The sequence below is a fragment of the Aedes aegypti genome, unplaced genomic scaffold (assembly GCF_002204515.2).
Source record: "Aedes aegypti strain LVP_AGWG unplaced genomic scaffold, AaegL5.0 Primary Assembly AGWG_AaegL5_hic_scaff_230_PBJ_arrow, whole genome shotgun sequence".
Lineage (NCBI taxonomy): Eukaryota > Metazoa > Arthropoda > Insecta > Diptera > Culicidae > Aedes > Aedes aegypti.
In genome coordinates, this window is record NW_018735829.1 from 1 (window position 1) to 26,009 (window position 26,009).

Here is a 26,009-nt window from a genome sequence, read left to right on the forward strand (position 1 = left end):
TAAAATCATCATAAAATCATGCACATAGAGATGTACCAGATTATCGCATTCTCTCAATGTGCATCAGCTGATAGCTCATTGCTACACGTATGTAGTAAACGCTTATGTTCGAAAGTAGTACGTACTACATGCTCGAAAGGTTTTTTTTCTGTTTTTATTAACGAGATTTTAGCCCTGGGTTAGTTCATATCGGGACCCACGGTTTTACTTCGGCTTTCTTTGTTGTCACTATAACTTTTTACGTCATAAGTGACTTTGTCGGGGATGGGATTCTAACCACTACACCAGGTCCGTCCCCGAAAGGTTTTTTATTCATACTAATAGTGTAGTAAACTGTTTCTGAGTGGATGCTACACATAGTGAAGCTAAGCTATTTTTATTCATACCAACCATTGAACTCAATCATATACTTAGAAAGCATGCTTCCAAATTCTCTTTTGTAAGGGAAAGTCCTTCATTACCACTCCATTTGAAATCTGGACTTTTTACACGTTTAAATCGACCCTATAACTCCTTCGAAAATCGTGAAGTAGGGGGATTAGGGGCATAACGAACACCCGGGGCGAAATGGACACGCCCTCAATCTCTGAGATATGCATACTTCATCAAAAGTTCATACACTGCATGAAATCTGTATTGCATTTGAAATGTTTGACAGTAAAACGTTTATGTTTTGCTTCAATTGTCCTTTGAAATTTGACTTTAAGTTTTTCTCTGCTCTAAATTGGTGTATAAGCAAGGGGTTGGGGAATCTAATTTTTGAGCAAAATAACGAACCCAGAAAGGTTCTTTTTAGCTCTTATGACAGAGCCCTTTTACACATCGAAACGACTGACAGACATTAAATATTTTGGAATCATTAAATTTCATGCAAGTGTTCATTTTGCCCCGATACCTTTTTGATAGCCTTGTTTTGAATCTAATTTTCATTCTCACTTTTGTGGCATATGATATGATTTTTATTACCATGATCGTACTAACATTAAACTTGAAAACTAGCTGGTATTAATTTGAAAAAATATGTCATTGTATGGTCTGAAAACAAGCATTTGATTGATGCTCCGAATTCCCCTATGATTTATGTTGACCAATCTTCCATAGGGCACTTGCAGCCTTTGTTTAGTGTGCCCAACGGACCCATTTGTTTTTGCTGGGAAACGTTTTGTAACCTGTTTTCCGTTTCAAACCGTTACCCAGCAAAATCAAAGGGAGCCGGTGGGCACACTTTTGTTGGCTGCAAGCGCCCTATTAAGGTAAAGATGATTCGAAGCCAAAACTAAAACTTTCAAGAACACAAGTCTGGGTAGCCAAATATTTTTGACCGTATTTTAAAGCAAAATATTGAGATAGGTCAAAGCATTGCTATAAATTTTCAAAACTGTTACGGAGCACCTGCCAGGGCTTCGCGGAGTACGACATTAAAATTGCTGTATAGATGAAAATCATATCCGAAACTCAAAACCAAGTGTAGAAATATTTAACCCCTCTACCGCCATAAAAATATTCAAACCTTGATAACTTTTTTGTTCTGTGATATTTTTGAAGCATTATTGCACAAGTTCTCAAAAAAAACTCTTCTCGTTTTAGAATCTGTCTCTATTGATCATTGGTCAACTGTATCCTGAGATATTCCGATATTCCTTGGGGGCCGACGCGTAACTATAACCCGCGTAAATTTTTATCGTATTCTGATATTCACTCTTCGGAACAAAACATTAATGAGAGTATGTTGTGAAAAATGAAGCAATTTGGTGCAGCCGTTTTTAAGTAATGAGCATTTAGGTATGTGTCTGGTACCACGCTGGCTAAATAAATATCTTTAAAACGTCAAGAAACATCATATCGTAAATTTCATATATCTTCTAGAATATTTAACCGATTTGTAAGATTTTTTCAGAGTAGATCCTTATCACCTTCCTTCATATAGCCCACATTTAATTGTTTTGATAAATTGAAGTAAAACAAAATGGCCGCCAAAGGAATTTTATATGGAGAAAATCGGATCCCCAAGGAACATTGAAATATCTTCAAAATCAGATCACCAATGTTAGATATCGACATGGATTCTCAAACTAGAAGAGATTTTTGAGAAGTTGTAAAAAAATGGTGCAAAATTTGTTTAAAAATTAAAAAAATGAGGATTTCATATTTTTGAATCGAAACCAAAAATCGAATGATCGTTTCACTCGGTTTTAAGTGATCCTAATATCGATTCATAAAATCGATTACTCGGAACAAAAAAATCGATGTTTCATATTATGATGATTTTTGCAATTCTTGTGGGCCATACTGTAAAATGATTAAAAATCGTGATAAATAATTTATGATTACACAGGTAGTTGTTGAGGATGCCACTGCTTAGAAGGGCAAAGTTTGCGAACAGTCTAACTCTGTCAAAATCTGACGCTATGAAATATGTTTAAATTAAAAAAATGTGAATTAATTGTGAATGAAAATCTTTTAGACTTATAAAACATGCATCCCGCCAAATAATGTCATAGACATTAATGACCATTTTCGTATGAAAACCGAATTGGGAATGCAATCCAGCCTGCACGCGCAAACTTCCATCGACGGTGTAAATGGTGTTTCAAAACATTGATCTCTCCGGCTCCTCCTACCTTCATCCATCGAAACGCACGCTGCAAGACAGCCAAACAGTGACCGTGGCCCAAGCCGACAGTATAGCATTCATCCACTGACTGCCAGAAAAGTTTTTGGTTCATGCAATCAGTCATGTAGCAGTTTCCATCCGCGTACGTCGTCGATCTTTGAAATCCAATCACTTTCACTAGCTTTTCCCCTTCTACGTGAAACGTCGGTCGGTTTTAATTGTTGAAAATTTGGGACATTTTATGGAGTTTTAATACTTTAATGTGTGACAAGTTGTGTAAAAGTTATTATTATAAAGTTGGTGACTTAAATTTCTAATGTTATGGCCAAGCGAGTAATGGACAATTTGACAGGTCAATGTTTTGGTAGTGTTCAGAAAATGTAAGATTTTTGAAACTAATGTGCAAAAAATCAACAAAACTTCTAAATACTTGTTTTTATAGCATAACTATAATACGTTTCGAACTATTTGACAACTAATTATGTTTTTATTTTCAGATAAACGTGGTTCTATGTGTCGATGTGCCAAGGCCTGTAATAATTTCCATTTTCCAAAGATATTTGAAAAAATGTGGGATTTACAATGCTGGAAATGGTTAAAATGTAATCTTCGAGTCGCATAACGTAAGGTAAGAGTATTGGGTAATTGTTTAATTTTTAAATATGCAGTAGTTTATATATTGTTTTTCAATACAGTTTTTGTCACTGTTAGTAAAATATAACTAAATATAACTGAGTCCCGGAAAGATTTGTTGAATTATAATGATTTTCCCAATAAATTCATTACAAAAATGCATTTCGATACATGTTGAGTTTTTATCGCATTGTATCGTTACAATTTCTATTTATGATGAGCTTCTTTTCGTAGTCATGTCTGATAGCATAAAACCTTTCAAATTAACTATAATAGATTCTTGATTCAATCAAAAATCTAACAAAAATGCAATACCCCACGAAGTAACAATTGAGGTCGATCATTTTTCTATCGAGATCAAACTCGCTTGATATTGACCTCATTTTGACAGCCTCGATGGCCAGTTCATGTGGTGACGTAGGTAGCCTGTCAAATTTTAAAAAAAGAAGTTGAATCACAGTGCAACAGACAGCGTTAGGACGAAATTTGTTCATGACGCACTATAGGCATGGATCGAACTAAATTTAAAAAATATCATGCAATTCTTATCGCCAGAATCAAACTGTCATTACTTTCTGGGAAAAGCAGCCAGTGGATTATATTTTTGTTTTGATTTTTGTTTGATGCATTTTGTTTGGCATGCCATTCGCTGGTTCATCTGTTCATGGGATTCATTCTACATAAAATATGGTTCACCCGATCAGCTGTACGACCACAACTCCGGTGCGGCGTAATTGCTTTCTGCGAGGTGATACTGAACGGTGGTAAAAATCAAAACAAATCAAAGTGTTGCCATGTGGCAAAATTTTTGAAATTTGTAAATAAATTTAAAATCCAATGTTTTGTCAGGGCTGTTACGAACCTTATTCAAACAATGATAACTTAAAAATGTATACATTTCCGGTTTGTTCCGTTCAATAAGCATTAGTCTCAAAAATATGTCAAGCGAGTAAATAATGCTTCTTTAAGCTTCGTTTATCTGTGGCAATAGATCAAAAAGAGCGGTTAAACCGTATTTCGCCAAATTGTACAGAAAAGTTCAAGAACCCAGTTTTAGAAAAGAAAAGTTGTAAAAAATTGTAAAATATTATTTTAATTTTAAAAAAAAATTAAATGAAACCGGAAAAGTTAGGGAAAAAGTAAAAAACACAAGTTTTCTTGCAGCATTTGCTCCATTTGTAATGAAATTTCTTTCAACTGCGTTCTGCGATTGAAGAAAATATATTTTCTTGACCATTTATGATAAGAAGATTCCCACGCATCGAGATAGGCGATTTCTTTTCTTCTCAGGTGCATCCTTCCTAATAATTTGAAATGAATTTAATTAACATGAAGATTTACAGTTTTTAATCTGATTACATATCGAAGTCTTAGCAGGCGTGGCGAAATATAAGGCAAAAACATACATAAAACTCGAAACACGCAAAACTTTAACTAACAGAAAAACATTAGTACAGACGAGCTACTATGGACCGATGCACGAGTTCACTAAATTTGACGTTTGAGCGGTGCCGAATTCATTGGTTTCCATGGCTACATAAATAACACGGCACCGCTCAAACGTCAAAATAATGAACTCCGTGCATTGGTCCATAGCAAACGTTAAGTCAGAGTTGACCAAGTGACATTTTTCATAGTTTGAGAAGAACGGGCTTGCAATTTTTTACTTGTAAAAATTTTGGTTCATATTTGCACACCTTCTTTGGGTAACTTTCAAACAATATAATGTAAAATAATAGTCATGGAAAAACATTATCGAAACGAATTTTTTGATGAACTAAGCGCACTTGGTCCTACTCTGACTGAACCCAAGGAACAACGTTCAGTGAATTTGGTTCACTCTGACTGAACAATTTCATGGAAAATAACAATTATTTAATGTTTGCATGGTCACCCTGGGTTCATATCTCCAAGATATACATGCTGGAACGAGCACTTTAAGAAACTAAACTATCGAGCCATTTGAAACTGTGGAATATTTTTCAGAGAATCACCGGAGTAATTCCTGAAGCAACTATGGAGGAAATTCCGTAGGCAATCTTTCTAAATTTCTGGAGGATCTCCAAAGCAATATCAGAGGAATTTTTGGATTAACTGTTGGAGAAATTCCGAAGGAATTCTTTAAGAAACTCCGAAGCTAATCGTGGAGGAGCTCTGAAGAAATTTTCGGAAGAATGCCCGGAGTAACCCTGAAGGAATTCCCGCATGAACTCTGGAGGAATTCCCGGCGGAATTCTGAAGAAATTGCTGGAGGGACCCTTGAGGAATTCCTTGCAGAACTTCAGACGAATTGCTTAAGGAACGGAAGAAATTGCTGAAGGAACTGCGGAAGAATTCATGGGAGAAATCAGGAAAAATCCTGTAGGAACTCTGAGCAATTCCTGGAGGAATCCCCGGATGAATTTCTGAATGAAAATTCCATCGCAATTCCTAGACGAAATTCCTGGAGAAATTGCCATAAAACATACCCTGACGAATTCCTGGTGAAAAATCCCAGGAGGGGTCCTTGGGAGAAATTCCCGGAGAAATTCATGAAAAAAAAAACTCCAGAGGAATTCCTGGAGCAAACCGCCAGAGGAGCTTCTGGAGGAAATTCTCGGAAGAATTCTTCGACGAAATCACCGGATGCTGGGAATAATCCCCTGAGGAATTTCTGGAGAAAATCTTCGGAGGAGTTATTGGTAAAAATCCCCAGATGAATTCTTGTGTTGAGATTTGTAATTACCTACAAACAAAACTTAAAACAATTAGTAAATTGGAATTAAATACAAACATACATACCTTTCATCTACCTAACTTGTTCATGAACACACTTACAACAAAACCACAGAAATTATATCTTAGCACAGTCGAAAAAAGCCATCCATAAGTGAAGTGTGCAATCCACAAACTCTCTCTCGAAATTCCACGATCCGAGAAGTGCCAGTTTGTCGATCAAGCCAAGTTTGCCCATAGTCGAAGTCATACAGGTTCCAAAAATGTCACTGTCGCGGACCACTGGTCTACCTTTCGATCGATTTCGTCGAATTTCTTCAGACTTTTCACTTCACACCTTGAAATTCCCGGAGGAAATCGTTAAGAAATTCCCCAGATGGAAATTCTTGAGGAAATCTCCGGAGAATTTCCTGGTGCAAATCCCAAAGATATTCCTGGGCGAAACCTACGAATAAACTTTTTGAAAAAATTCCCGAAGGCATTTTTGGACGAAATCCACGGAGAAATTTGCTATGGAAATGCCCTAAGGAATTCTTGAAGAAAAATCTCGGAGGAATATTTTTTTTTTCAAATTACTTATTGAGAGCGAAATTTCCACTAGGATTCATAAAATTGCGTTATATTTCGAGGAAAATGAAAAACCATTGACATACTTCAAATTGGTCGACAGTTGTATTCACAACTGTTGTGTTCTTCTAATGTTCGTCAAACTTGCAAACTTGAAGGTATTTTTTTTAGAAGCTCTCGCGCCATTCTTCTAAGTGTAGCTCACAAATTACGTAGCGTTTTAGATGGAGGGAACATGTGTAACAAATCATACAAAAAATGATTTCTGCTTTCATACGGAGATCGTGGGGGAGGGGTGGAAAATTCTCAATTTTAGCATTACGTCGTAAATTACAAATCTCGAAATTGTTAAAAATATTTACAGGAACTCATATGCCTCCACCGAAAGCTGAATACTCAGATAGCATTTTTCAGGTTTTTTTTTTTCTCAGTTATCTTAAAAAATCAAAGTTTTATTTCTACGGGAATTCGTATGCTCTGAATATCTAAATTGACTAAATGCTGAGTCCAACTGAAAGAATGTTGATGCTACTGAGGGGTCAAGCACAAAATTATGTCACGGTCCAAAAACTTTCGGAGGATACAAAAAGTGTGACAAGACAAGTGTGGAAGGTGTTCGAAAAATTTGAAATTAAGCGTGACATAATTTGTGTACCATCCCTGATACTCCATCAATTAGCTGTTCAAAAGTCCCAATATATTTGAAACTTCACAAATATCTATTCTATTCTATTCTAAGTGCTTGCACAGCCAATAATGAAAAGTATCCTGGAAATACCGGAACATCTTCTGGTACTTGCTTGTCAGTATTAATATTTGAGGTATATCTGAAATATCATACAGATATTAAAATGGCCAGGCCCACTGTGCAGACGTGGGTTTTAAGATAGTTCAAACATTTACGGCAATCAGATTATTCACGTATAAATAACATGATTAACGAAAATTTTCAAATTTTTGAGGAAGAAACGGGGGCAAACCGGGGGTACGTAGACAAAAACTTTGGGGAGTGGCTAAGAATGTTTATGCGCACTCCGTTTTGTAGTCCTTTTCCGTTTCCTGGGATGGGAAACGGATATTTCTACCTCATGTCCTAACTGTAAACTTTATAAAAGTATAAAGCCTACACGGAGAAAAAAGTTTGTTAACCTTTCAGTCGTCGCGCGAATTTTTGTAACGCGAGTAGTCGCGCGTTGTACTTTGTACAACACCCTTGATTTTGCGAATATCCCAAAGCGTCTGACCACTTAGAAAAGATGACGCCTTCGGCAAAATTGTTCAGTAGCTTAAGGGCTATCATTATCATAGCCAAGAAATTTGGGATTTTGCCACTAGGCGGCGCAAGTGAGCATGAAACTTTTGTTTCTCAGATCTCAGGATCCTGACCACTTAGAAAGATGGCGTCTTCGGCCAAGTTGCTCGGTAACTCAAGGACTATCATTGTTTGAGCCAGTTGATACAAAATTTTGTCACTATGCGGCGCTAGTGAGCATAAAAAAAATTGTTTCGCAAATATCTCAGGAGTCTGATCGTCTAGAGAGATGGCAGAGTTGTTCAGTAGCTCAAATTCTTTCTTTGTTTAATCCTTTAAGTTCGAGATTTTGTAAAATAACGATAGTCCCTGAGCTTCTGAACAACTTTGCCGAAGGTGCCTGTCTAAAAAGCCAAGATCCTGCAGTATCCGCAAAACTAAAATTTCATGCTCACTAGCGCCGCCTTGTGGCAAAATATCCTATTTATTTGGCTCAAATAATGATAGCCCTTGGGCTACTGAACTACTTTGCCCAAGACACTATCTTTCAAAGTGGTCAGGCTCCAAACAAAAGTTTTATGCTCACTAGCGCCGCCAAGTGGAAAAACTTTGAATCAATTAGCTCGAAAAAAGATAGTCCTTAACTTACTAAACAACTTTGCCGAAGAAGACATCCTTCTAAATGGTCAGGATCCTGAAATATCTGCAAAACAAAAGTAAAACTTCCATGCCCACTAGTGCCACCTAGCGGTCAAATTCCGAATTAAATGAGGTACCATCAGATTAGCGCTTCACCTCCAGAACTACTTTACTAAAGACCCCAAGTTTCTATATTATTTGGATTTTGAGATATGACGATTTCAAACTGTGGTTTCTCGAACCGTACATAGTGCGTTCATTATTATGCGATCCATGTACATTTGTTGATTTTATCGTATTATAAAGGACCATGCTGTAAACAAAAACTATCGAGTATTGTTCTTAAGAGGATTTTTAAGGAATACATTTTGGTTTGGTGTCGATAGATATCTTTGTGGCAAAATGATAGCATATAAATCACAACTGTTGTACAAAGTACAACAGCGCGACAGCCCGAAGGTTAAAGGCAAACAAAATCTAGTTTATTTCAACTTAAATTCTACATTGAAAATTGCACAAACAAAATATAAGTTTGCTGTGACAATGTCACTTGGTTGAACCAAACTAAAATATTATGTTGATGTTTATTTATTTATTTATTATTTATTTATTTATTTATTTATTTATTTATTTATTTGTCGTCAATCATTAGTAGACCGTTTCATTACACACTAATTTTACATATTTTTCTTATTTCTAACAGGAATTATAAAGTTACATAACGAGTTTACAATCATCGAACTGAATTGAAATATCGCTTCAATTTGGTTTTTGTCGTTGTGAAGTCAATACTTGCGCAATGTTTATTATATGTTGCCATCATTTGATTAAGAGGCCCATATTTGGCATAGTTAGTACGATGATGGCATGTAAGGAATATATTCCGGTTTCGCAGTTGTCGGAAGGGTGCATAAAAATTTAGTTTTGCTTAGAGTTCTGCGGAGTCAATACGATGTGAAACAATATCATTTACGAAGGACACCATTGCGAATTCACGACGCACTTTTAGAGTTTGTATGTTGATAAGCATGCAGCGGGCTTTATAAGAAGGTAGAGGAAATCTTGTCCAACCTAATTCACGTAGGGCAAACAGTAGGAATTGTTTTTGTACTGATTCTATCCGTTCTTCATGTGTTATTGAAAAAGGAGACCAAACTACACTACAATATTCAAGTATTGACCTTACATAAGCAGTATATAACGTTTTAATTGTGTACGGGTCATGGAAACTATAACTAAACCGTTTTATGAATCCAAGCATGTTATTTGCTCTGTTGATGATTGTATTATAATGATCAATGAATGTTAGTTTTGAATCTAAGATGACACCTAAGTCTCTGACTCTGTCACATTTTACCACTGTCTGATTTCCCAGGGTGATTGTAACGTTTGGTGTGTCTCGTTTTCTACTAAAAGCTATTAAGTTACATTTTTTACATTCCATTGCAGCTGAGATTTATTACACCAGGTGTAGAAGACTTTTTTTCATTTTGGAATATATTTATGTCCTCTTTATTAATAATTTCTTAATAAAGTTTCATATCATCAGCGTAAATCAGCACTTTTATGTGTTTAAGGATCAAAGAGATGTCGTTGACAAACAGTATGAAGAGAAGAGGGCCCAAATGGGAACCTTGAGGGACTCCAGAGGTGACTTGAATGGGATTCGATTTACTTCCTTTGAATCTAACTATTTGTTGACGGTTGGTTAAGTAGGACTCAATCCATTTCAGAAGATTAGACTCTATTCCTAGTTTTTGTAATTTGAATAATAGCATAGGTATATCAACGCGGTCAAATGCTTTACTGAAGTCAGTATAAAGTGCCACTACATGGTGACCATTATCCATTGCAGTGAGTGAGTAATTGACAAATTCTATTAGATTTGTATTTGTTGAACGTCCTTTAAAGAATCCATGTTGAGCATTTGTTATTCTGCTTTTAATTTGATTGAATAGTTTTTCATTAATGATTGCTTCGAATAGTTTAGGAATACAAGAAATAATGGCAATATCACGATAATTCCTTATGTCAGATTTTTTTCCATTTTTAAAGATGGGTACCAGGTATGAGCTTTTCCATGCTTTTGGAAAAATACCAGACTCTAATGACATATTTAAAAAGCCAAAACAATGGAGTTGTAAGTTCTACAGCTAAGCTCTGCATGAATAATGGTGGAATTCCATCTGGTCCAGAACCTTTGAAACATCTAAGTTATTCCAAGCCTTCCATGACGTCCTCAACGTTGATATGACTGACTTCAATGTCTCTAGTATATTCTGGTAAGAAATCAAAGTAATTGCAATCGCGGTCTTCATCATTAAAAAGTAGTATAGATTTCTTGGAAGAAAAATGCAAAAAAGATTGCAAATTTTTTCGGAGCTATCACCAACGTTTTTTGTCAAGATGCATTATCGAGGGAAAATTATCTGACTTCAGTTTTGTTTTGACGTAATAAAAGAAATTTTTTGGGCAAGATTTTATTTAATTTTCAGTTTTTAAGTTGTAATTCTCATATGCGTTATCTATGGCTTGATTAAGTTGATTCACAAATTGATAGATAGCTTGTTAAGTTTTCGTTATTGTTATTTCTTTTGTATTTTTATGTGCTTTCTGCTTGCGGTTTTTTAAATTTTTTATTTGTTCATTGTACCACACTGGGAGTCTTGGAATGGTTTCTTCGTCTTATTATTTTTAATGGAACCTCGTCAAGAATAATTTCAAATAACAATTTGTAAAATACGTCGACTGAGGCTTCGACATTTCTTTCGCTTCTTAAAATCGTTTGCCAATCTATCCTATTTAACCTTTCCCTAATATTTTCATAATTTGCCGAATGATATTGAAAAACTTCTTCATATACGCAGTCATCAGGTCTGTTATTCTTGTGTACAAAAATTGAGAGCTCAATTGCCGTATGGAATGCTTCATTTTTCCATAATGGGGGTTAGTGATTCAGACAAACAGAAGTCCTAATACATATTCGTTAATAAAAAATCTAAATAGTTATTTTGCTTATTTTTAATGTGGTTAACTTGATTGAGGCCTAAGCTAGCGATTTTGTCAAATAAAAATTGCAATGTTTCGTTATCACCAAACGATTGGAAGCAAGATACACTCATTGTCAGCGTCTGAAATAAAGTCCAATGCTTCTTTGATTAAAAATCTCCGAATATGTGAACTTTTACTTCTGGAGAGAGCCTAGACATGATTTCGTCAGCGATTTGGAAAAATTTTCATAAGAGTTTTTACGAGCATTATTTGGGGGAAAAGTATACCGAGGCCAAACACATGTGTTTCGCCTTCCACAAGTATTTTCACCCAAACATGTTCGAATTCTTCACATTTTTTCAGTGCTGATAATTTCCGAATTAAATTGAATTGAAACAGCAACTAGAACTCCACCCCCTGACTTCTTTTCAGACGTTTCAAAATTCCGGTCATCTCTGTAAACATTGTAGTTACACCCAAACACTTCTTCACTCCTAACTCCTTCATCCCAAATTGTTTCATTTGCTAAAATTATTGGGAAGGAACAACTCAAAATTTTGTTATGAATTTCTCTTATCGTCAACGAACTTTTCATTCGGTTGAAATTTTGGCAATATACTACGATTTCTGTTCCAATTTTGTGTTGAATTTGTAGAAGTGTTCTGGGTTGAGTCAATTGGAATACCTGATTCTTGGCTGTCTCTTACCTCTTCAACTGTATGAGGAATGTGTCAAGTACAGTAAACTTCTATCTTGTCCTACCTCTATAGAGTGCGTTAAGTTGAGTCCTACCTCTAAGGAGTGCGTCGATTGCGCCGAAAACACGAATGTTTGAGGCATGGCACGCTTCACATGATGCAGCTTGAATTTGATGAGCATCCGGGAGAAATCCTTTGTGACTGCCTGCCATGGCGTAGGTTGCTGATTTTCGACGCATGTCCGGCTGGGATTCAAAATTTCTCCTCGTTGAAACTGTATGGGCCGTTGAGCAGCCGGTTGTTCCTGATGATGAGCACTGTGGTGGTCTGGAAAATCTCTCCTTTGTTGCTGCCAAAAGTACTCGGTCCGGTGGTAGAAGCTGTGACCGCCTGCCGCTATGAAGTCTCCATCCAGTCGACCCGCACTATTTCCGATTTCGACTGTCGCTTGGATGATGATTCATTCCGTTGTCAGCTGTGTTATTGCGGTTGATTTTTGCTTCCTTCTCCGCTTAGGCTGATGGCATACCGAAAGAGAAGAGAAGTGAAGTGAAGTGTTGGCGAAAAGAGAAGAGAAGAGGTAAAAATGGTATGGCATACTGGAAGAGGTTTCGAAAGAGTTTCAATGCGCTCCGTGTTTTCATTGATTTTTGTGCTTCGGCAACAGCATGCGCCTGCGACCGGAGAGGAGAGCGCGCACGGCTGCCTCTATTCGTTTCTTCTCCTTCCCATGTCCCATTCGCATCAACAGAGGCCTGTAAAGGCGACTCTGTAGAATGTATCAAGTTTGTTAAAATCATTTCTCATCAAGCAGGAAGACTGCTTCTCGATGGCGGTGCGTAAGAAATCTACATTCTTTGGATGTGATCCATAACCGTAGTAAACAATCCATTTCCTGGTCCATATATGGATCACTAGTTAGAAGTGCTAATATTTGGTATTTAGAATCAACAATCAAGAAAAATGTTTTCCAATGATGAATTCATACTGAATCGAGCGAACGAGCATGTTTTTATGCTATAACATTTGAATTTTACCACCTGTGGGAGCTTATGAATGCTGACGGCACTTCTTACAGAAAACGACCAATATAATGATAGCTGTGTGGTACCAACTAAATATTTGTCAAATACACCGTTATTTAGCGATTGAAAATTGTGCTTAACATTTACAAATAGTAGAAGACAATAGTATAACATGGAAAAAATGTGTTTTACGTCAACGATTATGTTTTGAGCGATTTATCCGATGTTGAACCGCCAAAGTGATCCGTCACTGTGGGTGATCCGTAACTGCGTGGGCGGAACAACATAAAAATTGGAGAAAAATATAACAGAATAAATAAGAAATCTAGAAACGTTTTTCTCAATTAAGAAACAAAAATTTTGAAAATAAAATTTCTCAATTGTACCTTGGCTCTAAGCATTTTTGGAAATTATCTAAAATTAAAAAAAAAACCTCAGAAGCCAATACCGGCATTGGAACAAGAAAACTTCTATGCAGTTTGAAAGCGCGCACAATTTTAATTAAGGACTTACTAGTCCAATAGAAAATCAAGTTACTCAGGACTTCGAAAAATATTCTCAATCAAGAGAACGTTTTCGAAATTCCTGGGATACTGATTTGGAAGAAATGAGAACTATTATTGAAAAATTATGAAAGCTTCCTGGCGATGATGGAATTTTTTACATCCTCATCAAGAAACTTCAAGAAAGTATATTTTTAACAAATGTTTTCAATTAGCATATTTTCCTGACAAATGAAAAAATGCTAGGGTTGTACCAATTTTGAAACCAGACACAAATCCTGCAGAAGCTTCTAGCTATCGTCCAATCAGTTTGCTTTCCTCCATCAGTAAACTTTTTGAAAAAGTCATTTGAACAGAATGATGGCCCACATCAACGAACATTCATTTTTTGACAATAAACAGTTCGGATTCCGAAATGGACATTCGACCACTCATCAACTTTTACGTGTATAAAAAAAGTGATTCATTCCAAAAAATCTGAAGGCTATTCTACTGGTCTTGCATATCTAGATATAGAAAAAGCATTCGACAGTGTTTGGCACTGAAGGCTTGATCGTAAAATTAAAAAAAAAAATTTCAAACACACATTGTTAGGATAATTCAAAGTTATCTGTCAAACCGTACATTTAAAGTTAATTATCAGAACTTCAAGTCTAAACAGACTTCCTGTAAGAGCTGGTGTTTCCCCAAGGCAGCATTTGGGACCAATATTATACAATATTTTCACATCTGACTTACCAGAGTCAGGGATGTCAAAAATCTTTGTTTGCGATGACACAGGCCTCTCCGCCAAAAGACGAAGCCTGCGTGTCATCTGTAAGTCGATTGCAAAAAAGTTTGGATATTTTTTCTTCATACTTGCAAAAATGGAAGATTTCTCCTTATGCTTCCAAAACTCAACTAATAATATTCCCACGTAAACCAAAAGCTCTTTATTTGAAACCTTCAAGTAGACATGTTGACACGATGAGAGGGGTTCCAATAAATTTGTCCAGATGAAGGTAATTATCTAGGGCTCATGCAAGATAAGAATTTAACTTTCAAAAATCACATTGAGGTCATTCAAGTCAAATGTAACAAAATATGTAAAATGTCTCTATCCCATTATTAATAGAAAATCAAAACTTTGTCTTAAGAACAAGCTTTTGATATGCAAACAAATTTTCAGACCAACCATGCCTGTATGCTGTATCAATATGGACTAGCTGTTTGTGATTGTAAACCAGGAAATGTGGGCTTCGTAGCCGTGCGGTTAGCGGCGTCCAGTCGTTTAGGCGTATTGTGCTATGGAGTGTGGTTCGATTCCCGCCCCAGTCGGAGAAAACTTTTCGTCAAACGAAAAATTCTTCACTGGTCCACTGGTTGTTTCCGTGTGTCCCGTTGTCTAATGTTAGTTATGTTCAGTCTGTGCAAGCCTATGGCTGAAGACGGTGTAAATTGTCTTTAAAAAAGCTCTTCAGAGAATTCAAAATAAAATTTTGAAAATGATTCTGAAGCTTCCTCCCTTGTATAGTACTAATGTGTTACATAAAATATCCAATGTTGAAATATTGGAACAAATGTCAAATAAAATAATTGATAATTTCAGGCCAAAAACGTTACAATCTTCTATTGCCACGATTAATGCGTTATATTTTAGGTTAAGTTAAGTTAAGTAAAATTGAAAAACGTGTTTTTTCTCTTATAAGCAGGTTGGAAATCAACTCACCTGTTAAAAATCTGAACTGCTACAGCAAATGAAATGTAATATGTTGTTAATAAAATCTTAAATTTGTTTTACAGAATTAGGATGCTAGTGTTGTCTAATAACACAGAACACACAGAAGAAATGAATGTAATGTTTGAAATGATACAAATAAAGAAATTAAAAAAATGATATCTATCAAAGCCTACCGAATATTTTTTTCAAAAAAAGTTATAATTTTCGAGAATTTTGAAATTAAAATGCCTTTTTCCAATCAAAAATTAAATTATTAAACTTCTGCTGTTATGAACGAAAAATTTCTTTAAATTCACTTAACACTTCAGTCGTCGCGCTATGTATTTTGTACAACACTTTTTGAAAAAAAAAAACTCGCTTTTCGTCCTCAACAGCAGTTTAGTGGTTTGACGGTGGTGAACCGCGCGACGACTGGAAGTTTAAACAATACACTAGTTATAGATTATAATATCATGTTTGTATCTATGGAATGAAATAGTATGTTAATTGCATACCTTTTCTACGAGTACTTTAAATGGTTATGGGAATCTTTTCTAAACTTGAATCATCGATATTATAAACAAGATCACGAATGGTTCCAATTGCAGTTAATTTTTAAGTAAATATTGATTTTCCGAAACGGGTAATAATCGATCAAATTTGAGAGCAATTTCCCGTTTTATTGAAGTAAAAGCTATGGTTTTAATGATTGATAACAAATCGACTCTCTTATTTATAAGTCATGGAACATTGTGGTTTTCCTTTTTTTCCTACGGAATGGCCGAGTGATAATTTTGCTTTGGGGAATTTAATGTATAAGATCAGTTCAGTGGTACAAAGCACACATTTTTTTTTTCAAATATAAAAAGAACTTTTCTTTTGTGTTTGTTAATTTAGTTTACTCCCAACTGTTTTCATCAGTTCGAAATTCACGCGCAATATTAGTGCTACCAATAATAGTTCAAATTATCTTCAAGCGTTTTCCGCGCGTCGAAGCACCACACCGAACTGCTTTCACGCTTGACCACACTTTCCATCCCTCTTCGCATCGCTTCAGTATGCCAGGTAAGCGCGATTTTCATACAACATGCATGGAGAGACCTTCAACGCGTACGCTCCTCTTTCACATCCTCGCTTTCTGTCTGTTCTAAGTAATATGGTTTGAGATTTTATCAAATATGCCTTGTCGATTTTTTATATACCGGCATTGACAAGTGATCCACAAGGAGACAGTTTGTTTTACGTAAGCCATAGTGTTTGCACAAAATATCTAGATACAGTGAAACCTCCATGAGTCCGATATTGGAGGGACCATCGACTCATGGAAATATCGAGTAATGGAACAGCAATTCTTTGGATGATAGTGTTGCACACAATATTTCACAAAAATTTTATTGAACTGGTGCTTGATAATTGAATCGTAATCAAGAACTCTAGGGAAGATTCCCTGTTTTTAGAGGCGTTTTACAAACAGTTACTTAAGGTTTATCCGATCGAATTGCCCGGAACCCATAATGGCGTTGTTTTGGTTTTGTTTCACATTGGGCTGGATAGATTATTTTTAGATAGGTGAGGTTGGGACGGAGAATATTGCTTTTACCTTGAATTTCAATTTTCGATGGAAAATCCATCTGATTTTTTTTTTTCTAATTTAGATGTCAGTATTATCAGTATTATCATTTGTTTATTTGCTGTCAAATCATCTAACAGTGAACAATCTGCTCTTCAAATCCAGCAAAATGGAGTCACATAAAGCCAAGAGTACTCTGAAAATTATACAAGAGTGAATATTCAAACTGATGAAAGTTTAATCAAAGCCTGAGCTTACATGATCAACTGATCATATTCCTCGACATCTTTTTATCTCGATTTATGAGGAAAAATGTATACAGGAAACAAGACAAACAGAAATAGGGAATATATGATTGACGAATTATAAATTATTCATGATTGTAATAAAAATGTTGAAAAATATAGATATTTAAAAGAGAGATTAGTGCTGAACAAGCAAAAATATTATTCACCCCTGTTCTTGTTTATATTCAAATGCCATTTCGATCGAAAACAGTTTTCATTTTCGCCAACAAATACAAAGTAGGGATTCTCCACCACAATTTAATGATAAAAGATGTTCTGAAGTAGTTATCAACTGGAGAAAGCAATAAAATAATATAGAAAACAAAAATACTGATTACTGTGATGCATCAAAACCGGACACCTAAGATGATACACATAATTCAAATGCTTGCATACGATTGGTTAATCGTTATTTTATTATGTATTACTTTGGGATGATAGCTTTTAGGTTAGAACTTGATAATTTTCACCAAATTTTACAATGAATTTAATGAAAATGAGTTAATTCTGCATCATGTCGTGTCCATAAATCCGCGACACATGAATCAAAATCTGGACATTCAAAAAATCGCAGTTGTTCTTAAAAAAAATAAAAAACCATTAAACATACCTTGATATCACGATACAAAGATTCATGGATTTTGCAAAAATAATGTTGTTCCTCTGTGGGATTATACAGAAACATCATAAAACGTAGGTTTTGAAGTCTTCAAAAGATACTTGTGATATGTGCGTCGTTTCCCCCAATAATTACACATAATTTACAAACATTTTCAGTTAATACTATTTAAATCACAAACGGTACAACATTCAACGCGTTTTCCAGGTTTTCGAACATTATGATGTTGTATTTTTTTTGAACTTTGAAAAATTGGTATGCTGAACACTGTGTCAGGATTCGAAACCACACATATAATATCGGACAGTCTTTTCTAGCAACAGAATACATGCATTTCATTAATTTCTTCGAAACTATTACTTTACCGAGAACAAAATACAAACAAATCACTACAGAACATAAATCACATATGATAAGCACGTAACAAACGCGTGATGATCGCCGAACGCGATGGCGCATTGAGTAGAATTTCTTTGGTTATCGTTAATTTTGAAAGCAAAACGCGTCCTAGCGGAACCGACTTTTGTTTTGTCTTTTGTTAATGATTTACAAGACTAACTGATGTCGATTCATGTTACAATGATCAGCAATAGTTAAATTAATAGTAGGAATAAATATTCTCACCTAGGAAGGAATTTAACATTGAAATTATTGAATTTCACAGAGTGTCCGGATATTGGTCCCTGTCCGGATTTTTGATTCATCACGGTAACAGTTTTATTAATAAATCAGTTTAATTATGATAAGTTACAAAAGTTAATTCATTTAATTATAAAATTCCCTATTTGTGGATTTAATTTACTAGCAAACGTTTTGATCCGTGCTCCATTTACGCCAAACGAGCGCAGTCATATCATATTCCTCTAGCGTTCACTAGCGTTCTTGCGCGTCGAAGCAGCAAATGATTTCCACAGATCTCTTTGAACCTCTTCACTTCGCCTTCAGTATACCAGGTAAGCGCGTTTCCATATAGTTTTTGCTGATTAAGGCGGACTATTTTTCGCGCATCGTAGTCCGTCCAGTCAGCCCTCCACACCTTACTTGTTCCAAGGCAGCGCCAACCTGAGTTATCGGCATCATTTTGCGATTTAAACTGGTGCATGAACCGTGAGACGAAGTAGAAGGTTCAGTTTATGCGAGAGTCCAATTAAATCGAAACTTTTTTTATTAGCTACAACAAAAAAAATGATTTTTTCATTGACAGTTCTCAAAAAACCAACACTCTGGTTTGGTTATTTCGAACTGGAAACTGTAGTTTGAATAAACAATTCTTGGATTGAAATAAACGAGTTTGTTGTTTGTATCAAACAACCTTTATGTTGTATAATGTGGATTGATATTTCTTTTTCTTAATTTTTGTTTCATGAATTTTCGATCAAAATATGTTAAAATTACAATGCAGTTTATCGACCGTTCAAAATGTGCATGTACGGGGATAAACCAGCCTCGGGCTGAATTTCCCCATAAAAAAGAGTCAATCAATCAATCAATCAAAATGTGCAGCCATTTTTTGCATTGTATTTTATATCCAGGATTGGGGCGAAAATCTCGGAAACTTGTGTGAACACACTGTTTTGTGTTTTAGCTTGATTCTCAATGAAGAAATTCATTATGAATTCACTACTTACTTTTCAGCTGTGAGTCACATTGATCAAGCATTTTAGCCACAAAAATCATTGGAGAGGCTGTCATGCATTATCCATTATCTGAAAATAGATTTTTCACATAACTGTAGCTGGATCACTCAATAAAATAGAGAATAATGGCATTACTTACCGCACACATCCATCGGAAAGGTACAGACCGGACTAATCACTACTAGTACAGTCATTATCATTATTTTTTTCATGATCAATATAACTCGCCACAGCGCAAAGCAAGGTGGAACCGAACATCAATATTATGCTTGATGTTGAATAACAAAACAAGAATAAACAACAATAAACAACCTAGTAAAATGATAAAAAATAAACTATAACTTATTTAACACAAACAGATAGATTAGTTTGAAGCTAACAAAATCATTGCTAGATTTCACTAAAGCCTAAGATAGGAACAAACATTATAATTAGTGTAGAGTCCATCGAGATGTTTTACCGCCAACTTTCCTACACCATCACGCACAGTGGTACCGCCCATAGGCCATAATTCGAAAAAACAAAATTTCTTGGTTGTCACTCCTTTACGTTTTCATGGATCGATTACGATCTCAAGAGTGTAAAACCTAAATATTATAGACGTTCCCGGTATAATATGCATAGTAGGGCTATGAATGATTGATTGTATTTTTCATGTGTTAAAAATACGTTAAAAATTAATCGATTGCAGCACTTTGTTTATTGTCTCCGCAATCTAGAATCAATTGATTCTTCAATCAATTTAGATACTGAACATTAGTACATATATACATATATCTATCACCTCCGATACATTTTAGAGTGTTATTTTGAATTCTAGGAGTCGGAATTTATGTGAGTACTGAGGATAGAAATATACTCACTCCCGTAAGTACATCACTTTATTTGAAGTACGTTTTTGAATATGTTCTTAATCACATTTAATCAAACTTCAGCCACCAGATGATCATGTTTGAGTAGAAAATGAACCTGTGAAGGTTCTAGCTGCAAATATTTGCAAATAAGTTAGCAACGTGCCTCCAAAGTTGTTAGTTTTAACAATAACACCAATGGTAAACATATTCATTGAATTTATAACACACCAGTATACTTGTAGCTAACTAAAATGAATATACAAAATAATGAAATTTACTTAATAATGAAAATACTTCAATTCGATATGAATGCACTTGCAACATTGTATATTGATTTAATAAGTAGTTTAAGTGAGGGTGCTGATACAATAAAATCCTATTGAATTAGTATTGGTACAACAGCCATTCTAATATATATGGTATGACTTCCCAAAGTGTGGGAGGAACGACATTAAATTGTTCTTGTATTTATTAAGTTATTGAACAACATTTCAGTAAAGAACACCGGGGCAAGTTGAAACAGCTGGGGTAAGATGAAATGGCAAGGTATCATAGTGAAATTTTATAATATTGAAGAATTTAACGACAAAACCATTAAGTAACCAGATGGATTAAACTTTTAGGGAAGAAAAATCTTATAACATTTACTAGCGACATATTCAGATCTTTCAATTCCATCTTGCTCCACCTATTTCAATTTGCCCCGGTGTACCTTATCTATAAATCCATCGATAAAAAAATCAAATTGTGAGATTAAAAAAACATTGAAAAGCAACAAAATATTAACAAATAATTCATTAGTCATTTCTTAGTAGTAAATATTTGAAACGTAAGATTAATTACATTAAAAGACATGTTCGTTATTTGGTTTTGGTAGAGATTTGATGTGAAATTGACATTATTTATTTGGTATGTACATCTTCGGCACTTAAAAAAGTGTTCATTAGCTTTTTAGATCCGTATACCAAAAGTAGGCTTATGAGCATGTGAAGCAACTCTGAGCGGGAATCTTTTCAAGTTGCACAAGAATAATCCTGATATATTGCTTTCAATGGACAGACAATTGGACATGGGAAGAGAGATAATGGCAAAATCGGCTATATGCACATATAATAATTCATATAACAGCATTCGCAATATGATCTCCGCATCCTTATCTGAATTTTTTAAGTGATATCAACAGCGACATCAAGTTATACCAGTCTGAAATATTAGTTTCTCAATAGCTATTCCACTGTTCAACACATGAGAAAGAAAAATATCTGAAGATTAACCCAGTGTGGCCCACACTTTAAGAAAATCGTTTGCGAGATTTTACAGAAAATAAATTTTCAACGTTTGAAATTACAACTTGCGGGCCGCACTACTCCAATATTCAAAATTACTCCGCGAGCCTCACATAACCGTGAGTTGGTGACCACTGTAATAAAGCATATTTTAGAATGTAAAATTTCCCCATCTACTAAATTTGGGTCTCCTGAATCTGAAAATAATGTAAAAATTCTTACATCTCGTGTATATCATCATTTTATTGCAATTTCAAAATTTGTAAATCTGCATAAAACGCCTAAATGTATGCAATTTCCCTTTGAAGTAAGCACGTTAGTCAACAATAAACGGTTTTATGAGCAAAAAACTATTTTTGTAATGATGTACGATTTCAAAAATGAGTTCAGCAGTTCACACTGAAGCTCACACAACATTTTTAACACTCAAAATTTACATGCTGGCTTAACACCAACGAATTGTTTAATACCGACAATTCCAACAGTATTGCTAACACCTTCATAAACTGTGAATATTTCTATGCAAAACTGAAATTAATAAAAATGAAATAGCTTAAAATCATCATTAGACATCAATAAACTAGAAAACATGGAATGTCTGTGATGGCAGACTACTATCAAAAACTTGATTGGTTCTTTCACACAACATTCAAATGGATTAATGATTGATTGGCAATGGAACTCTCCAGTAATAATAACTATGTGTTCAACAAACTCTGAACTGAGAAGCAGGCTCTATCCTAGCAGAGGTGTAATGCCAGACAGAAGAACAAGAAGAAAGTAAATGTAATCTAACTTTGTAAAGGAACAGTTGTATGCTCGGATCGATATACTTTTCCAGTACGAATAAGTGTCCATCTGTCGAACCTCCAGCACATCAACTCGAATAAGTGTCCTATGGCTCATTAAATCCTGAAAATCACATAGGATAGTTTTATCGTTGATAAAATTAGACCTAATATAACTTTATTTTATGAACTCGTATTTTAAATAGAAGCTTTGATCGAACTAAAGAGGAATAAAACTGTATTGTACTTTGATCACATTGAAAAAAAAAATATTCTAAGGAACAAAAATTTAAAATAAAAAAAAATGTTCGGGAAAGCTAAAGCCCTATATTTTCGAATGGTGAAAGATTTGCATTGAGCAAAGATAGGCATTTTTTGTGATAAACCTTCCCTATATACACGCCGTGTATATAGCCGCTATTTACGCGGACAAAATTGCTAAAGTAGTTGCAGCAACATGCTCTTTCGTGTTATTAAATAAATAAAAGATTTCATCAAACATTTTGGGACCCGATTATTATTTTGATTTGCCTAATATATACCATGACCCCACAGTTATGGATCAAATAGTGTAGAGTCCAACCTATAAAATTCAATGAAACGACATGGAAAACGTAAAATTGTAATTTAAAAGTACGAATCGAATCGTTTTAAATTGGGACTTCGGTTGGTAAACTGTATTGAGTGTAATATTTACATAAAACTGCATAAAAAATAAAAATTGTATCGGTTTCTGAAAACCATATTATGGATCAAATTTCGTATTATGGATCAAATTGTGACATATTACGGATCAGTGCGCAAAATCAAGAGATTTTCAACCCAATGCATCTGTATTTCATGAGTTGATGAAAGTTAGCAATGTGTCACATATTACTGCAAAAAATAGCAGTGCTTAGAGCTGGAAACATTCTTTGTAAGTGATCCATAACCGTGGTAAACAATCATTTCCTGGTCCATATTATGGATCACTAGTTAGAAGTGCTAATATTCGGTATTTAGAATCAACAATCAAGAAAAATGTTTTCCAAAGATGAATTCATACTGAATCGAAGCGAATGAGCATGTTTTATGCTATAACATTTAAATTTTACCACCTGCGGAAGCTTATGAATGCTGACGGCACTTCTAACAGAAAACGCCCATATAATGATAGCTGTGTGGTACCAACTAAATATTTGTCAAATACACCGTTATTTAGCGATTGAAAATTGTGCTTAACATTACAAATAGTAGAAGACAAATAGTATAACATGGAAAAAATGTGTTTTACGTCAACGATTATGTTTTGAGCGATTTATCCGATGTTGAACGCCAAAGTGATCCGTCACTGTGGTGATCCGTAACTGTGTGGGCATGGAAACATTAAACCATTATCTACTCAAATTTTCTATAAGGTAGCCAATTTACCTACAAACATCTAAGCTTATAGGAACGCATTTTTGAGAACTACGATGATATCTGTTGTGAACCCTATTAGCATTGCAGAATCCATCAAGTGTATACTGTGGTAATTAGCAATAGAGTGTATAAAAGTAGTCATGACCTTGAACGTAGATTTTCCTGTACACTTTCTCCACGCTCAATAGATTGTAAAACAATGTCTTTTGTTCTGCACCCTATAAAAAACCATGCGTCCCCATGATCGGTCTCTTTACCGATCGACCGTTCTGTAAGTATAAACTAAGCCATCGTAATAAATTAAGTGAATAGTGAAAGTCCGGTGTTTGTTTCTGCCCGACATTACAATATTTACTTTGGGGTGGTAGTATCACTGTGGTACACAAATTATATCATGCTTATTGGAACTTTTTTACTCCGTCCCCTAGTCACGCGTTTTGTATAAGACTTCCAATAATTTTGTAAGGCTTGTCACGCTGTTATTCGACTAGTGATAATTACATTTCAGGTGTTAGAATTTCAATTTCACTGAAAACGGTTATATTTTCATGAATTAGTATTTATTAATATTTTAAATTTCCACATTTCTCATTTCAGGTCTACATCGCCACCAACAGACGGTAGCCATGAAACTAACGAAACCACAATCGTCACATTTGGTAACCCACGAAACGATTATAACGCCTGCCCTCGTCACGCGGCAGGCGTTACCGCTCAGCGCCGCTTCCGTTTTTGGGCCGCTTCGCTCCTGTCACACACGTCACCTGGTGAAGCGACGCCTTAAAATTAGATCGCGCACACCCCAAAAAAGCTCTCGTTTCTCGAACGGACGCCGCTCATTCCGTCGTCTCGCTGTGCGCCGAATTGAAGCGCAAATCGGGCGTCGTGCGAGTGAGGATGGCATCGGTCACAGTGCGGCTGACGATAATTCCCCTGGTGAGCAGAAGAAGTGTAGAATCGTCATACTCGTGTGATTCAGTCCATCGGATAGACGTAGAAGCTGCGCAGTTTTTTCCGATAGTTTGTGAATTTGTGAAAAATTTCCGTTCTGCGGCAGAATTTTGGGGTGTTCGAGTGGATTAATCCACGAATTGAACCGCGTGGATGCCTGATCAAGGGTGTGTGAAAGCGGTTGAAACCGAAGTGCTACTGCGTAAATGATCCAAGTGTGCGGTGATGAAAATCTATTTCAATGCGAAATGGCGCTTTCCTGCTTCTTGGCTAGGCTTTTTTTTTCGTTCGCCGTCTCCCGTGAGACCGAAAAAAGGCGTGAGTTTGTGAAGCGTGAATCTTTCTTCGGTGAGAAGTGACCGTCGTTGGATGCAGTGTAGTGAAAAAGAGGAGAAAATTGTAAATCCATTCATAAGCTGAGGCCGCTTTTTAGTTACTCTTTATTCAGACCGAGCATTGCGCGAAGGGAAGCAAATTGGAACCCTGTGAGTTTCGGGACAAACAGCAGCCGGAATCGATTTGGATGTTTTTGGGCCAGTCGGAAGCAGAATTGCAGCGAAGAAAGTCTTCAAATTTCTTGCCATAATTCAAACGAAATATTTTTCGTCCGGTAAGTGATTGGGAACAAGAAAAAAGCTCCCGTTTTGATGGTGCCCACTTTTTATGGGATAGGAAAATCGAAGTTTTCAAACCGCAAAGAACCGACGGAAAAGATTTTTTGTCGTGTGTGAGAAAGAAGAGACGTGTTAGCAGCAGCAGCAGGTTCGCACTTCACAACCCGTACGTTCAAAAGTGTTGGTGAGGGCCGAAGTGTTTCCACGCGATTGAAAGTGTGTGCCGTGCGTTGCGTTTGGTGGTACACGAAACAAGACTCTAGGATAAGCTTTCAAGACGACGTATGAACAAAAACAAGATTATTAAAAAATTTAATTTTTCTCAAAGCGTGCTTCGACAGTCGCTTAATCTACATATCAAGCGTGTCTTAGAATAAGGGCGTAAGTCGCAACTAAGACGTCGCAAGATCGATTTCTCTGCCATCGATTCCTCTCTCTGTGAATAAAAGCACAAGACGCAATTTTATCAGTATTTTTTTCACCTCAGATGCATCGCTGCCTAGCGTCCTCAAGTGAAAAATTGCTAACAAACCCGCATCTCTTGTCACCCTTCTTCACGGAAGAGAGGATGATGAAGAGAAATCGATTATGCAACTTACGCACTTACTCTAGCACACGCTTGAATTATAATTGAAAATCTAAAGATTATTCAGTAACTTTCCATGA

The 26,009-nt window shown here is 35.6% G+C and overlaps 1 long non-coding RNA gene across 1 annotated transcript; it reads left to right on the forward strand.

Annotated features, from left to right (window-relative positions):
- The first annotated feature begins 2,717 nt into the window (after positions 1-2,717).
- Positions 2,718-24,553, forward strand: LOC110681003. The gene is made up of 3 exons (XR_002503057.1): positions 2,718-2,994; positions 3,112-3,242; positions 24,376-24,553. It is a non-coding gene; the product is annotated as an uncharacterized LOC110681003 (long non-coding RNA).
- Positions 24,554-26,009: the final 1,456 nt, after the last annotated feature.